General features: G+C 39.8%; 1 pseudogene across 1 annotated transcript in view; it reads right to left on the bottom strand.

The window, feature by feature from the left end:
* Positions 1 to 13,764, bottom strand: part of LOC149200876 (putative protein S-acyltransferase 7) — a 63,114-nt pseudogene extending 49,350 nt beyond the window's left edge. Inside the window, exons 1-2 of the transcript XR_016253852.1 lie at positions 13,100 to 13,764; positions 11,215 to 11,397 (exon numbers count right to left, since the gene is read on the bottom strand). The product of XR_016253852.1 is annotated as a putative protein S-acyltransferase 7 (transcript). The remainder of the gene's footprint in view (positions 1 to 11,214; positions 11,398 to 13,099) is intronic.
* Between the last annotated feature and the right edge of the window lie 1,465 nt (positions 13,765 to 15,229).

Genomic DNA, 15,229 nt, shown 5'->3' with positions numbered 1-15,229 from the left:
TTTCTTGTTTTATTTCCTTCTTTTTTATAGTTTTCTTGTTTTATTTCTATTTATTCTTATTTAGAATTTTAGTATGGTTATTACTATTTTTATTGTTATTATTTTTATTATTTTTATTTATTTTCTTTGTATATATTTTTAATATCATTTATTATTTAACATTTACGATTTATTATTTTTATTATTTATTATTAAGTGATTTATTTATTATTATTCATTATTTTTATTATTTATTATTTATTATTATATTATTATTTATTATTTTTATTATTAAGGAGAGGGATATTACAACTTGAGAATCAACTGCGGTCATACCAGATGCAAAAGGAGGAGTAGATAGATCACTTCCTCAGTGGATTGAAGAAGATCTGGGACCAACTAACTTCCATAGGGGCCACGTCAGATCAGGAGCTGATGGTGAGGACTGCCCTAAATGCAGTCTCCGAGGAGTGGGAGACATTTGTCTAGAGCATTCTGGGCAGGGCGAATCTTCCAAATTGGGAAGAATTGTGGGCATCTCTTCGCCAAGAAGAGATTAGACGGCTGAGCAAGACAAGAAATAGCAGCAAAGGAGTCTGGATCAAGAAGAAGAAGAAGATGCAGCTCTGGCATCTGCAGGGAAGCAGGAGAAGAGGAAGAAAAAGGACCTCTCCAAGGTTAAGTGCTTCAACTGTGGGGAACTGGGTCATTATGCGAACCAGTGTCCGAGGAAGAAAAACAAGGGAGAGGCATCTGACTCCAAGGCAATGCTAGTGAAGGCGAAAAAGGAGGTAGAGGAGGATGACAATTGTGCCATGAGTGCTCATGTACCTCTAGAGAAGAGGTGGGGAGACATCGAGCTGTAGTCAGGAAGACTATATGTGATGAGGGGCGGGATCCTTGAGGTACCCAAACTCTTGGATCAGATCCTTGCTATGGGAGCCCTGAAGTGAGAAATAGCAGGACTGGCATATGTCGGTAGAAACAGATGCGAATGAAGCAACAGAGAGTGCTACAGTGTAGTAGTCTCGGGCAGCACAGAGCTAGCAGGTTGCAGCAATACGAGAAGCACAAAGGAGGTTGCAATAGTGCAGGATGGCACAGGAGGTTTGCAGTGGTGCGAGAGGCATTGAGTCTTGCAGTAGCGCAGAGGCAGTAGAGGAAGCACTTGATAGCAGCAGAGAGAGCTTCAACATCGGGAGTGTTTCTATCCTGACAGGGATGTCAGTAGTTGGGTGGACCAGTTACTTACTTCTCAGTAACTGAGTTGCAGTGCAGCAGCAGTTGGCAGTAGCACGATGTAGCATGATGAGAGGGGGTTGCAGTATAGATGCAGTGTTGGGAAAAAGGACCAGCAGCAGCATAGATGCAGAGGGAGTTGTCGTACGGATGCAGTTGTGGCAATGGCAGGACCATGGGCAACAGTACAAGATGCAGTAGTGCAAAGGATGTTGGGCAAGGAGGCCTAGCATCAGCACAGGTACCGGTGCCATATAATCAGAGTGATGCTCAGTGTGGAGTATTACTAGAGCACAGTCCTTGCTAGAGGGAGTGTTGATTTGGGGTGTCATCAGATGTGCTCTAGCCATGGAAATTGGTGGAGTGGCTAAAGCACATGAGATCTCCAAGACCCAGAAATGGTTTGGGTAGATTCTACCCAGTTAAGGAGATATTAAAATAATTAATATTTTTAATGGAGTTCCTAAGTCTAAACTTAAGAAAAATAAAATATTAATGGGTATTAATATAAAATTGGGTTAAAAGGTTCCAAATGACATGGATCAAGCCAAATCTAATCTTAGTCGTTGATTAGAGATGTAATCTCGGCCATAGAAGGACCAACAAAAAAAGTATAAGAGGAGGCTTGAGGGTCAGTTGGAGGATACACCAGAGTGATCAGTCATTCAATTTTCTAGAGCGGGATTTGCTAAGAAAAGTCAAATCAGTGATCAGTTTGCAGCGAGGGGCAGTGAGTACAAGATAGAGAGGCAAAGATAGTGTCGGAAGACCAGTGTAGAGGCAGAGAGGCAAATGGATAAGCCAGAGGGAGCCATGCAGAGGCTAGGAGAGACAGCGCAGAGGCCAGGAGGGCCTGTGTCATCCACGCAGGGGCTGCAAGAGTGACACAGAGGGTCGTAGAGACTGTGTAGTGCCTCAGAGGGCTAACGCGGTGCTTCAGTTGTGCTAGAGAGGGTTTCGTGGGGCATATCTTCTTAATATCTGCTTCCGAACAGAGAGTATTACTATCGGATTATTTTCTCTCTTGGGTGAGCCAGTTTGGCACCCAGTTGTACTCAAGGAAAGACTACATAATAAAATAACCCTCAGAATTGTTGCACCGGTATTCCCAAGTTGGGTTTTTCTGGGGACGAGTTATCCAAAAATAACGGTGTCACTTGTGTGTTTGTTATTTCTTTCAGTTGTTGATCTGTAGATGGTTGACACTGTATTGTGTTTATTTCGATATTTATATGTTTAAATAACTTGTTCGTAATTAACAAGTAGGAGAAATAAACCAGATAATACACATAAAATTTCTAACGGGTAATACTTAGAAATTTCAACACCATTCATCATGGCTATCTATGCCTAGGAACATCTTCCCAAGTGGAGAGAGACTTTAGGATGATTACATCCAAAAGGAGACTCGTAAAGAGTCCAGAACCAACAAGCAGGGGGAAGGAGCAACGAATGAAAACTTGGCCATGGTTAGCAAGACAAAGAAGACAAAAGGTAAAGTTTCCATCAAGAAGGGTGATAGTCAAGGAGAGGGACAACAGTCCAGGCAAAAGAGAGATATGAGCAAGATCAAAAGCTAGGCAAAAGAGAGATATGAGCAAGATCAAAAGCTATATCTACCATAAGAATGGCCACTTTGTTGCTCAGAGTCCACAAAGGAAGAAGGGCAAGGGGAAGTTGTAAAAAGTTGCAACGATAACAAAGACAATTGAGTGAGCTTGCTTCCAAGTTCAAGAGGGAGTTTTCACTTGCATCTTGCCTTTCTACCAATGTTATTGCTAGAAGCGCCTAGTTCTTGAATAGTGGCACCCCCCACCACATGACAGAGGCTAGAGAGCCATTCAGTAGTTTTGCAAAGTGTTGAATTTTGTAGTTATGGTCAGTCTTCATAATTCATATTTTGGCCATTGATGTATATGTAATAATATATATTGGGTGTGTTCTTCATGTTAGTTTTAAAATGAAAAAGTTTAGAATTTAGAATTTTAGCCTCAAGAAAGTCAAGTTGACCCTCCACTTAGTCAACTCGGCCCTGCCCCGTTGTGGCCCATTTGGCCTCCTAAGATGTAAGTATATAACTTATTTGACCTCCTCCTCATAGCATTATTCGACCTCACACACAAGATATATTTTGATCTGAGCAAAGGACGAATAAGATAAGAAGAAAATTTCTCTCTCCAAGTTTGACCTCGCATCTTCTCTCTTTGTTAACTTCATATGTGTGTTGTTTTCTTGGCATATTTGGCAATAAGTCCGAATTTTCTAAGTTCAAGAAGTGGCTGAAATTTGGCCCTAGCAGAGCAGAGTAGCCGAGACTTTTGGGCAACCTTGTGACTTGACATAAGGGCAATTTGACCAGGTTTGCCCATAGTGATATTATTGGTCAAGTTGACCTTGTTCTTGGCTAGAAGTTTAAGATGTATCTCTATTGGACTTGATGTAAGGAAAGTCAAACATAATATACAAGATTCTTGATTTTCCAACATGGTATCAGAGCTAAGGTGCAAGAAGGAGATTAAAGATCACATCCTAGTTGGCATTATGGCAAGGGTTATGAAAAAGGGTTTCAATTGTCTTGGGAATCTCACTACATCCATCAAAGGTTGCATCCTAAAGTTGATCTCCAAGCTAGAAGAAAGAGTGATAGATGGGAGTCTACTATCCGCTTTATCTGGCACTCTCAAGGACGAAAATGTATGGATTATTGACAATGGTGCTTCCAGACATAGGAGAATGCAGTCAACTCTAGACTTTGTCAAAAGGAACCTCCTCTCATTCAATTGAACTTGGAGACAAGAAGAGCTATCCAATGAAAGGGATTGGATCTACTTTGTTGGAGCCTGAGTCTGGTGGAAATATTCACCTCAACAACATTCTATATGTTCCAGGTTTGAAGAAAAACTTACTTTCTATTTCTTATCTAGAGGATGATAGAGATAGAATTGTTTTTGTTGATGGCAAGGTTTCAGTCTGGGGCAAGGACTCTAGTACTAATAATGCTAGGTTAATTGGGATTCGTGAGGGGGCATTATATAGGCTTTTTATAACTCTATCTCAAGCCTTAGTTCAGTTAAATATGAACCCTTCCAAAATAAGGCACAGAAGGTATGGACACCTTCATTATAAGATTTTTCCATCTCTAAATCAAATGGTTGATGGCATCCCTGAATTAAAGGAAGAACATGAAAGGACCTGTAAGGGTTTTTCTCTAGGCAAGAACGTTAAGAAACCATTTGCAAGAAGTGATACCAGATCTAAGGAAGTTTTGGATCTCATACACTCTGATGTATGTGGTCCTATGGCAGTAAAATCTCTTAGTGGGAATCAATATTATGTGACCTTCATTAATGATTTCTCAAGGAAAACTTGGTTATACCTCCTCAAAAACAAAGATGAGGTGTTCGAGAAGTTTCAACAATTCACAAAGGAAGTTGAGAATCTGACTGAAAGAAAGATTAAGATTTTGGGGTCCGACAATGGTGGAGAATATACCTCCAAAGAACTCATAGTTTTCTGCAAGGAAGCGGGGATTAAGAAGGAGCTTATTATTCCTTACAATCTTGAACAAAATGGTGTGACCGAAAAGAAGAACAAAACAATTGAAGAATGTGTCAGGGCCATGCTACATGATGGAGATCTCCCTCAATTCCTATGGGGAGAAGCATATGTGACAGATGTTTACTTGCAAACCCAAGTCCTCACAATATTTTCAACAACATGACTCTAAAAGAAGCATTTATAGGAAAGAAGCCAAGTGTGGATCATCTTGAATATTTGGGTGTCTTGTTTATATACATATACCAAAGGACAAAAGGAAGAAGTTGGGTCCTACCGGTCTAAAGGGCATCTTTGTTAGGTATAATGCTTCATCAAAAGCTTACAAAATCTATATTAAATAGAGTCATCGAATCGAAGTAAGCAGGGATGTCATCTTTGATGAAAGTATGGCTTACAAGAAATCATAAGATGTTCCAGTCGATTATGATAAAGAAGAGATACCTATCTTTGAGGATATCTCGAGAGACAATGATGGTATCCTAGTGAGCCTGTGCAACAAGCAATTGTTCCTAGAAATCAAAAGAGGCCTACTTGGTTGAGAACTACTCTACAAGAAGCAGAAGGACACACAACAAAGGGGACCTTTAGAGAGAGTAAAATACCAAAAAGGTATTCTGGATATGCAACATATATGACGAAGCTCATTGAAGTTGAACCTTCCTCCTATGATAATGTAGTTAAACATCAAGAGTGGAAGAATGTGATTCAGGAAGAATACCAGTCAATTATGAAGAATGATATTTGGGAAATCATTCTTAGGCCAAGTGACAAATCGATAGTCACTTCAAGATGGATATTTAAGATCAAGCATGTAGCAGTTTGGAGCATTGATAAATACAAAGCAAGGTTTGTAGCTAGAGGCTTCTCACAAAAAGAAGGTATTGATTACAAAGAAACCTTTGCTCCTACAGCAAGATGTATAACAATTAGATCGCTTGTTTCTTTGGTTACTACTATGAGATGGAACATCCATCAAATGGATGTTAAGACAACTTTTTTGAATGGGACTATTGATGAAGAGGTTTATATTGAGCAGCCTCAAGGATTTGAAATAAATCAAAGGAAGACTCATGTCTACAGACTGAAGAAAGCTCTATATGGCTTAAAGCAAGCACCTAGAGCTTGGTATGCAAGAATGGATGCATACCTATTGAGACTTGGTTTTACCAAGAGTTTTGCAGATCCTAACCTATACATCATGGTGGTCCAGGGTGAACCAACCATCATACTCATATATGTGGATGATCTACTTGTTACAGGTGTAGAGCATCGACTTCAGGAATGCAAGAAGCAGTTAGCAACTGAGTTTGATATGAAGGATCTTCGGATTATGCATTATTACTTGGGACTAGAAGTTTGGCAAAAACCAGGAGAAATATATCTCGGTCAAGTGGAATATGTGATCAAGATTCTGCAGAAATTTTGCATGATGGATAGCAAGCCAATGATGACTCCTATGATTACCAATCTAAAGAAGTTGAGGAGTATAGATTCTAGTCTGGTAGATCCTACTTGCTACAGTCAATTGATTGGGTCTTTGACGTATCTGGTAAACACTAGACCTAACATTTGTTTTGCAGTAAATGTCCTCAGTGAGTTTCAGATGGAACCAAAGCATGTACATTGGATAGCAGCCAAACACATCTTAAGATATTTGCGTGGAACTGTACATCACTGCCTTCAACTAATGGTAATGTGATTCAACTCATGGGATATACAGATTCAAATTGGGTGGCAGTGAGACAGGTGGAAGAAGCACAATAGGTGGATGCTTCAGCTTAGGATTTTCCATGGTCTCATGGATGAGCAGAAAGCAAGATACAATTACTTTGAGTAGTGTTGAAGCTAAGTATGTTGTTGCAAGTGAAGTCTGTAGGGAAGTTGTTTGGCTCAGGAAGTTATTATCAGATTTGTTTGAAGGACCGCTTAGCCCTACATGCATACATTGTGATAATGAAAGTTGCATAAGATTGACAGAAGACTCAGTGTTTCATGCTAGGACAAAGCATATAAATAATAAGTATCATTACATCATAAGCTTCGTACGAGATGGGGTCGTTGAGTTGCATTATCTTCTTCTTTTTTTTGCAGAAAAGAGTAGTAGTATTATATCAATCTACGTCCGGTCGCAGCAAACAACGGGAGATTACACTTCGAAAACAGTGCCATCTTTGGGCAGCATTATTTTCAGACTATCAAGTTGAGCCCAAATACTATGGGAAATACAAATTTCGACCGAGCTATTACAAAATCATTCAGATATGCCTTACAAAACTGACCAAGTAGCAAAATACATTTATAGTTTAGCATAAAACACTAGAGAAGACTAGTCATTTGGATCAGTCAGCCTGTTGAGATCAATCCCTAATGATTCCTCCTTAGAATGCGGATTCTTCTCAGCTAGCTGAATCTGCAATTCTTCAATTTGGTTGCGCAGTGCAAACACCTCGTCTTACAGTTGATGGTTCTTCTGGTTCTTCTCTATGCTTCTCTCAAGCATTTCGCATGCTTCTTCTCATTGTTTCTAGAAGCAATTCTGGAGTTCAGCCAAACTTGCCCTTAATTCCAAATGCTCTCGGTCGCAGGGGGTACAAACATGAGGGGAGACAGTAGCCAGAGGGGGGCACTTCTCCCAATTCCTGTCCATGCGACTAGCCACCCCGCCCGAACGCCGTCGACGATATCCCCAAGCATCCATGATATCTGATTGAGGGAGAAATTTCAAAGGGAAGACTGATTCCCAATAGCCACAAAGAGACAAACTCTGTGACCCCAAATTCATCGAGGAGAAGCAGAAATTCCACAACACCTAGGAGTCCTCAAGGAGAGAACATGACCAAATTACAATCCCAGGAGTCTCCACAGCACTGCAGATTCTACCATAAATTGAATTCCCAATAGTACTCTTGAGATCTATACAATTCTCCACACCAAACAGAAAGATTCTAGGAGATAGAGGCCGTGAATCCACCGTCGAGGAATTATTACCCAAAAAATACCATAAGGACCTAATTCGACACAGGGACCTAAACAGAGGCTCAATTGACAAAGGCCCTACTCTCAGAAGCTCACAAACATTATTGTTTTCAACATCAAGGATCTCATGCAGAGACTCTCCAACACTAAGATCGACCCAGAGGCAGAATTCAACTTCCCAAATTGCCCACAGACAGCCCCAACTATGCCTATGCAACCTACCCCTCTCGGCCTTCTAGACAGAGACCTCTCTACTATAGTGATTTTGATCATTGTTTCCCAATTTATAGAAATCCCTAAACCATGAGAATGAAAACATACCTCCAGGGTCCCAATTACCATCCATGAATGCCTTGCAGCCTGAAACGACATTCGCCTGGTGCCTATTAACTGTCCCTCACGCGAGCCATCAAATCTTACCCCAGAGAATTAAATGAGGCTCAATCTCAAAGATTTCTCGCATGGCTCTGGTTTGCTAGTTATGCGACGGGCTTGATTACAGAGCATAGTCAATTGATCTCCCACACTTATGCCAATCCCATCACCAAGTGTCCAGGACAACAAAATAATGCAGTCACACGTCGAGGTGATTAAATTGCACGGCTTATTCCAAGTGTTGAGGACGAGAGGCCGCCACCTCATATTCCTGATGCGATGTTTGAAGCAAGGGTATACGGAGCTGAGGGGGGAGGTGAGATGAGAGGGCGGGGGAGGAGGATGCCAGCAGAGCGAGGAGGGGGGAAAGGTGAAGGGAGGAGAGGAGGGGGAGATGAAGGGGAAGCCTAGGGGAGGAGGAGAGATGAGTGAGAGGGGGAGGTGGATGCAAGCAAAGCGAAGAGGGGGAAATGTGAAGAGAGGAGAGGAGGAGGAGATGAAGGGGAAGTCTACGGGAAACAGAAGGGGATATATAAACATAAACCCCGCAGAGCAAGGGTTAGTGAATGAGTTTACACCCTTAAGCTCCAAACTCCAAAACAAATTGTTTCTATGCTTCAAATAATATAAAATATTTGCCTCCAGATGCATTCTACTCATGGTCAAGATTAGGGGATGGGGAGGTATCCTTCAATTCCATTTACTTGATTACATCTTTCTTTCATTTGGCAAGCTATATTTTCTTGCAAGTCCTCCTCATGATTTAGACTTCTCAAGATGTGAAAGAATTGAAGGTTCTCAAAGAGAGAACATAAGCATTGGGTTCTTTTTAGAACTTGATTCAACTTGTTGTTCTGGGTTGTCGTGCTTGTGTTCATATGTTTTATAATTAGGAGAGATTCCCCCAATATGTTCATGTCCTTGATTCCATATTGTTGGCTAAGGTGAGGCCATATAATAACCCATAGGCTTCTGCTTCATTATTTGTCTTCTGCCCAAACCTCAAGCATACTAATCCACAATTATTCCATCGGGATTAATGAGAACCCCTCCCCCTCATGCCACCCCAGTGGAGCTGCATTATCTACCTACAGATGAACAGGCAGAAGATATTCTGACAAAAGCATTACCAAACAAGAAGCTTGAGTACCTGAGAGGTAAGCTTGGTTTGGTGGACATCTCTTCCCCAATTGAGAGGGAGTGATGTTGGATAGTTCTTATCTTTATGTGTCATGCTCTAACAAGACTAACAACCGTAAGTCTTAGTGAAGGCCATAAGGAAATAATGGAATCTGAGGGACTAGATAAGCATCTAAGATTGAAACTTCTTATGGATTGTATAATCCAGGAAATAAGTTATAGACCAATACTCTTTGAGGATGAGGTAGGGCATCCAATATAAGAGTAGTCAAAGAGAAGCGATATTCTTTGAGGTTTCAGACTTGGAAATCCAAGATAAGAATAGTCCTAAAAGGACATACCCGGTGAACCTTAGAGGTAATGTGGCAGCTCACATAAAGCCTCATAACATAATGCTCTCAAATAAAGATGCGCTTGTCTAGTTAAGGCCTTCAATGACAATGTTGATAATGATATAGATGCTTGACAAATGGCTTATCAATCTAACTCTTCTTATGAGAATGCTTCAAGTTTGAGATTCCTTGTACTTCATGATGGGATTATGAATACCTCCCTAGTTAAGAGGGAGTGTTGGAAATTGTAACTAGGTTTGGTCTTCATAATGACTTTTTGTAATCATTACATTGTATATTTTGAATAAAGAAAGAAAAATATATATATATTCAAAAGCATGGGTTTCATGCTGAAGTCTAGGTCAAAAGCATGTTCTTCGTGCTTCTAGGTCTTTCTAGGACAAAGAAGAATTTATGTCATGTATTATAGTCCCATTTGGACTCTTTGTAACAAAGAAAAATATTTATTTTTGTCAAGAAAAAGCCATTTATTCCTCCAAGACCAAGTCGGCCCCAGTCAAGGTGAAGTCAACCTAAAGGAGGGTTATTCGACCCCTCAAGAAGGCTATAAATAGAAGGAGCTCGACTCATTTTGACACACCATTGCATCACAAGTTTGATCTGCAATAGCAAAGGAAGAGAAAGAGCTGGAAGGACGAAGGAAGGAAGAAGAAATCGAAGTCTCTTGCGTTTATCTCTTTTTCTTTTCACACGTGTGATTCGTGAAGATGCTAGGGTTTATGTGTAGCTGTGAGTTGTAGGAGGCCGAAATTCTAGAGCGAAGCTGCAAAAGGTCAAAGTCTTGAAGCTACCTTGGAGAAGATCTCGCGGGGGGGTTGACTTGGTGCATGGGAGGATTTTGGGCTTTTGGTCTTTGGGTCTTGGAAGTCTCATTGTAAGAAGATTATGTAAGAAGAAAAGTTTTCTTTCTAGGTTTTCCCCTTGGAGGGGTTTTGCCCTGGTTTGGAGCCTATATCTTGTGTACTTTGTCTCTTTGTAATTTTCATTATTTTGGTAATTGTTTGATGAACAAGAAAAACAGAAGTAATAAAAGGCCAACTATCATCACAAGTAATTATCAAGTAAGGAAAGTCAAACACAATATACAAGATTCTTGATTTTCCAACACCTTCAGGGTTTCTGCTGATGGAGGATGCTATATTTCTCAATCTGTTTGTACTGGAATGCAGAAACGCATATGCAAAATGTAATTTTTTTTCTTCTCTGATGAATAAAATTAAGCGTCGTTTTTCTATGGAAATATTATTTAAGAAAAAAACAAAAAACACACCAACATTAAAGAGGATAGAGATATTTTTAAAAAGACTGACATAATCTGTGAATTACAACCAATTTTGATAGAGGCAATGTAAGTTTAGAAGCCTCTACTATAAAGAATGCAAACACTTGTAATGATGATTAACCAGCACAAAGAAGTGTGGTTTTAATACAAGAAAAATAAGGGATTGATTATAATTATAAAATATGTTTCTTATAAATAATTATAACTGCTTTCAACCAAAATTATGAAAAAATAGAATTGCAACAAAACCTCTATACCAGGGAAATAAAAATATTTAATATGCTCAAAATGAAAAAGGGATAGAGCACAAACATATATTGTGAAGACCACTGCAATGACCATTATGGATACTCCAGCATGATGTGAAAACTTGTCCAAAAGTTTTCTTGCAACAAATACACAGAATATTGTTGCTGGAACGAGGATGAGAACAAACGTCAAAACCAGTGACCTCACATCTGGCCCAAATATAAACCTCCCAGCAAAGAAAAATTTCTGCATCAGATAAGAGAACGAAGAATCAGTGGGAAGTTAACTTGCAACAGAAAGCAGATAATGGTAAAATAATGTATTCTTGTTTGCAAATGCAAAATAGGAAAGTAGCCTAGCAAGCTTATGTTGTCCTTCTAGACGACCTTAAGAAAGAATTAGCCTGAACTCAAGGGCAAGAAAAAAAAGGACACACCAGACTAGGAACTCCTTAACTGAAGTAGCGTATAAGTTTGTTATGTAGCTGACACAGATAACGAATTGGCATGGACTAGAAGATTTATGAGGCATGGTGACCTATTCAAGAAACTTTTCACAATGTCTTTAAACCAATTTGCATTGGCCTCAAGGACCCTTCGGAGGCAATTACATTGACAATATGGGTTCAAGACTAACTGAGATATCATTTAGGATGAAACATCCAACTGGTAAAATGACATTTTTGTAATTAAATTAAATGTGTTTGTCAGTGTGTCACACCCAACCATCCCATCTGTAAAGGGACTAAGGTGTAGCAGCAACAGAGATAAAAATTAGAGAACTCTAATTACGTCAAATGAAAAATCACAACTTTTTCCCCATATCAACTAATTAATAACCAAACCAGCATATTTGGTTTATAAAAACCACTAGACAATAGGTTTTGCCTCGATAATTCTTAACTGCTGCATAAACTTAGATTGTAGAATTTGCCCACAACCAGCATTGGCAAAAAATGCATTTGATCACGGCAGACCTTCAACTGTGTTATGTCAACTGACTAAATGCCAGACTTCAAACAATGGCAAGTCGGAATGCCTCATGCTAAATAGGACGATCCCTGAATCGTCATCCACTATAAGTTATTCAACAGTACCTGCCTTGATGCTTATGGCGTGTGAAAAGCCAGAGATATCCCAGGCTTCACTCCAAAAAACCTTGTAACTCTTCCAAACAATGCAACAAATTTGTCCTCTCCTGCGGCATGCCAGATACTATGCAATGCAATAAACTGGGTTCTGGACACACCCCATGACAAGCACAGTGGTTTCAAGTATCCAAATAAGTAGTGGTTGTCTACATCGCAGTCAGTGTGGATACTAAATGATTTTACAGCTACATAAAATGAAATAGTGTACAATTTTCCCACAACCATCATGGACTACAACCCTTCGGATTATTCCTAACCCTCTACTGTATTATGTAAAGCAACTAAATGCCAGACTTCAACATCGACAAGTCTAATTGCTTCATGCCACACGATAATTCCCCTAGTTCATCATAGGACCTAATCGACAATACCTGACTCGATGGCTATGACGTGATCAAAGTCAAAAAACCACAGGCTTCACTCCAGACAACTCCGGACTCTTCCAGAAAAGTTAACAAAGCAGCCATGTCCTATAGCGTAGCAGATACTGCGCAATGTAATAAACTTGGATATCAGCACACCCAATGGTTCTAAGTACTCTAATGGGTTTTATCTGTTTATAGGGCATTAAATGTGGATCTAAAATATTAAATGTTATGGGTTGAAGAGAGAAGACTCCACATTTGGCAGAGAGCAACTGGGAAAAAAAATCCATTCAAAACACAAAGTAACCTTCATTACAGACACATTCGCCATAAAATCCTAGGGCTTGCGCCCATACTATTGAAGAAAAAGAATCAAGAGAAAGGGTTTCCTCTAATAAGCAACACAAAAACAAAAATGCAAGATTTTACTTACATTGCTTCCTTTCCAAGCTTGATATACTCTCTTCTCGCTGCCAGTTTGGTCCATATTAGACCCCCCCATGTTCGGAATCTGAGGAGGTGGAGCTGCATACATCTCTTCTGAAGCCTTTTGTTTCACCCCACATTAATTTCTTTCCCAAAGAATTCTGCAAGAAACGCTCGCTTTACCGGGTCAAACCCCAAATCATTGGCCGCCTGAAGACTCGAACCGGCGGCCTCCCGTTAAAAATAGTCCAGAGATTGAAAATCAAAGTGCCTAAAATCGCTGCATATTTTCCTCAAACCCCTGAATCATTGGCCGCCCCGAAACTAGAACCGGCGACCTCCTTTAAGCAGCTGGAAGCATGAAAATGGCAGCAGAGCATCATCGATGAAGGAATAATTTAGATGGGCAGAAAGCGTAGCAGATGCAGCTCAAGGATCGAAAATGCCCACACCACGATTTTTCCAATAATGAGAATTCCAAAATACGACAATGTTGCTTCTTCTTCATCAAAAGCTGCAAACCCTCCCTTTTTTTCTGCTTCGTCTGTACAACTGCACTCAAAAATTACGACAACGAGCACATGACAGGTTTCAGAGATCCACTTGGCGCCACGTCAGCTCTAATATGGCCGAAACGTCGCTGACTCGTTCTCTTAGGCGCGTTCCTGCCAGACACGTGATGACACTCATCTCTCTGAAATTTGTTTCCTCTGCATACCTTTTGACGGGGAGATTGAGAGATGATGCTGACGTGTACGATCAACAATGGTTTGGATGCTGTGACGTGTTCAACGTGTTGACCGTTTGGTTTCTGAGCGCCGGCTGCTGGTCGCCAGTAAGGACGCGCGGTGACTGGCTTCCGCCGGTGGCCACAGCGCCCAGGGCCTCCTGCCCGCGTTTTTTGACAGCCAATGGAATTAGACCAATTAAATTTTTATAAAAATACAGAGTAATTTCACTGCAAAATGTCCCTCGTGATATTTATAATAAATTCAAAAACAAAAAATTACAAGTAATTTGATGCTAATCACATCATTCATTTTTTTCCTCCTAGATGTGTGGAGATTAGGGTATTTATTTATATCAATGACATTTTATTATTAGGATTGTGTAAAGTTAGAAAAAACACTCTTAAGATTATGGAGGCTTAGAACCGTGCAAAGTTCAATGAGAACATGAATAAATATTTTAATTATATATTTTATAATTTTGAAGGTTAGTTTAATCATTTGAGGTTTTGTTATTAGAATATTTTGTTATAGAAGATTTCCGGTCTAGTTTTCGTCGACATTTTAATTTAAGTCAATTAACGATAGATTTAGTGGTTGAGGTGGGTTGTTAACTTTCTTACCATACCCAAAAAAATGATATGATTAGCTTGTACTTATGAGGCGCAAGGAGTAGGCGGCCCTAGGGAGTTTTCACTTTGTCCGTGGTTAATATGGGACGTTTTCACTCTATCCATGGCCCTAACGGGTTTTCACTCTGTTGTGGTCAATATGGGATGTTTGCACTCTATTTGTGCTCAATATGGGACCTCAAGGGAATTTTCACTATGTTTGTGGTCTTGACTCTTACTTATACTAGACGGTCAATATGAGACATCTAAGGAATTTTCACTCACTATGTTCGTGGTCTTGACTCTTACTTATACTAGACGGTCAATATGGGATGTCTAAAGAATTTTCACTCTGCCTGTGGCCTTAACTCTTACTTACACTAGACGGTCAATATAAGAAGTATGGGATGTTTTCACTTTATCTGTGGTCAATATAGGACATCAAGGGAATTTTCACTATGTCCATAGTCTTGACTCTTACTTATACTAGACGATCAATATAGGACATCTAGAAAATTTTCACAATGTCAATGGTCTTGACTCTTACGTACACTACACGGTCAATATAAGACGTATGGGATGTTTTCACTTTATCCGTGGTCAATATAGGACATCAAGGGAATTTTCACTATGTCCGTAGTCTTGACTCTTACTTATACTAGACGGTCAATATAGGACATCTAGAAAATTTTCACAATGTCAATGGTCTTGACTCTTACTTACACTACACCGTCAATATAAGACGTTTATATAGACGTTTCGAGAATTTTCACTTTATCCATGGTCTTGACTCTTACT

The sequence above is a fragment of the Pinus tabuliformis genome, chromosome 2_1, assembly GCF_031772625.1.
Source record: "Pinus tabuliformis cultivar Carrire ecotype Pingquan chromosome 2_1, CPIR1, whole genome shotgun sequence".
Lineage (NCBI taxonomy): Eukaryota > Viridiplantae > Streptophyta > Pinopsida > Pinales > Pinaceae > Pinus > Pinus tabuliformis.
The sequence above is the reverse complement of the archived record's forward strand: the minus strand, read 5'-3'. Positions and strand labels throughout refer to the sequence as shown.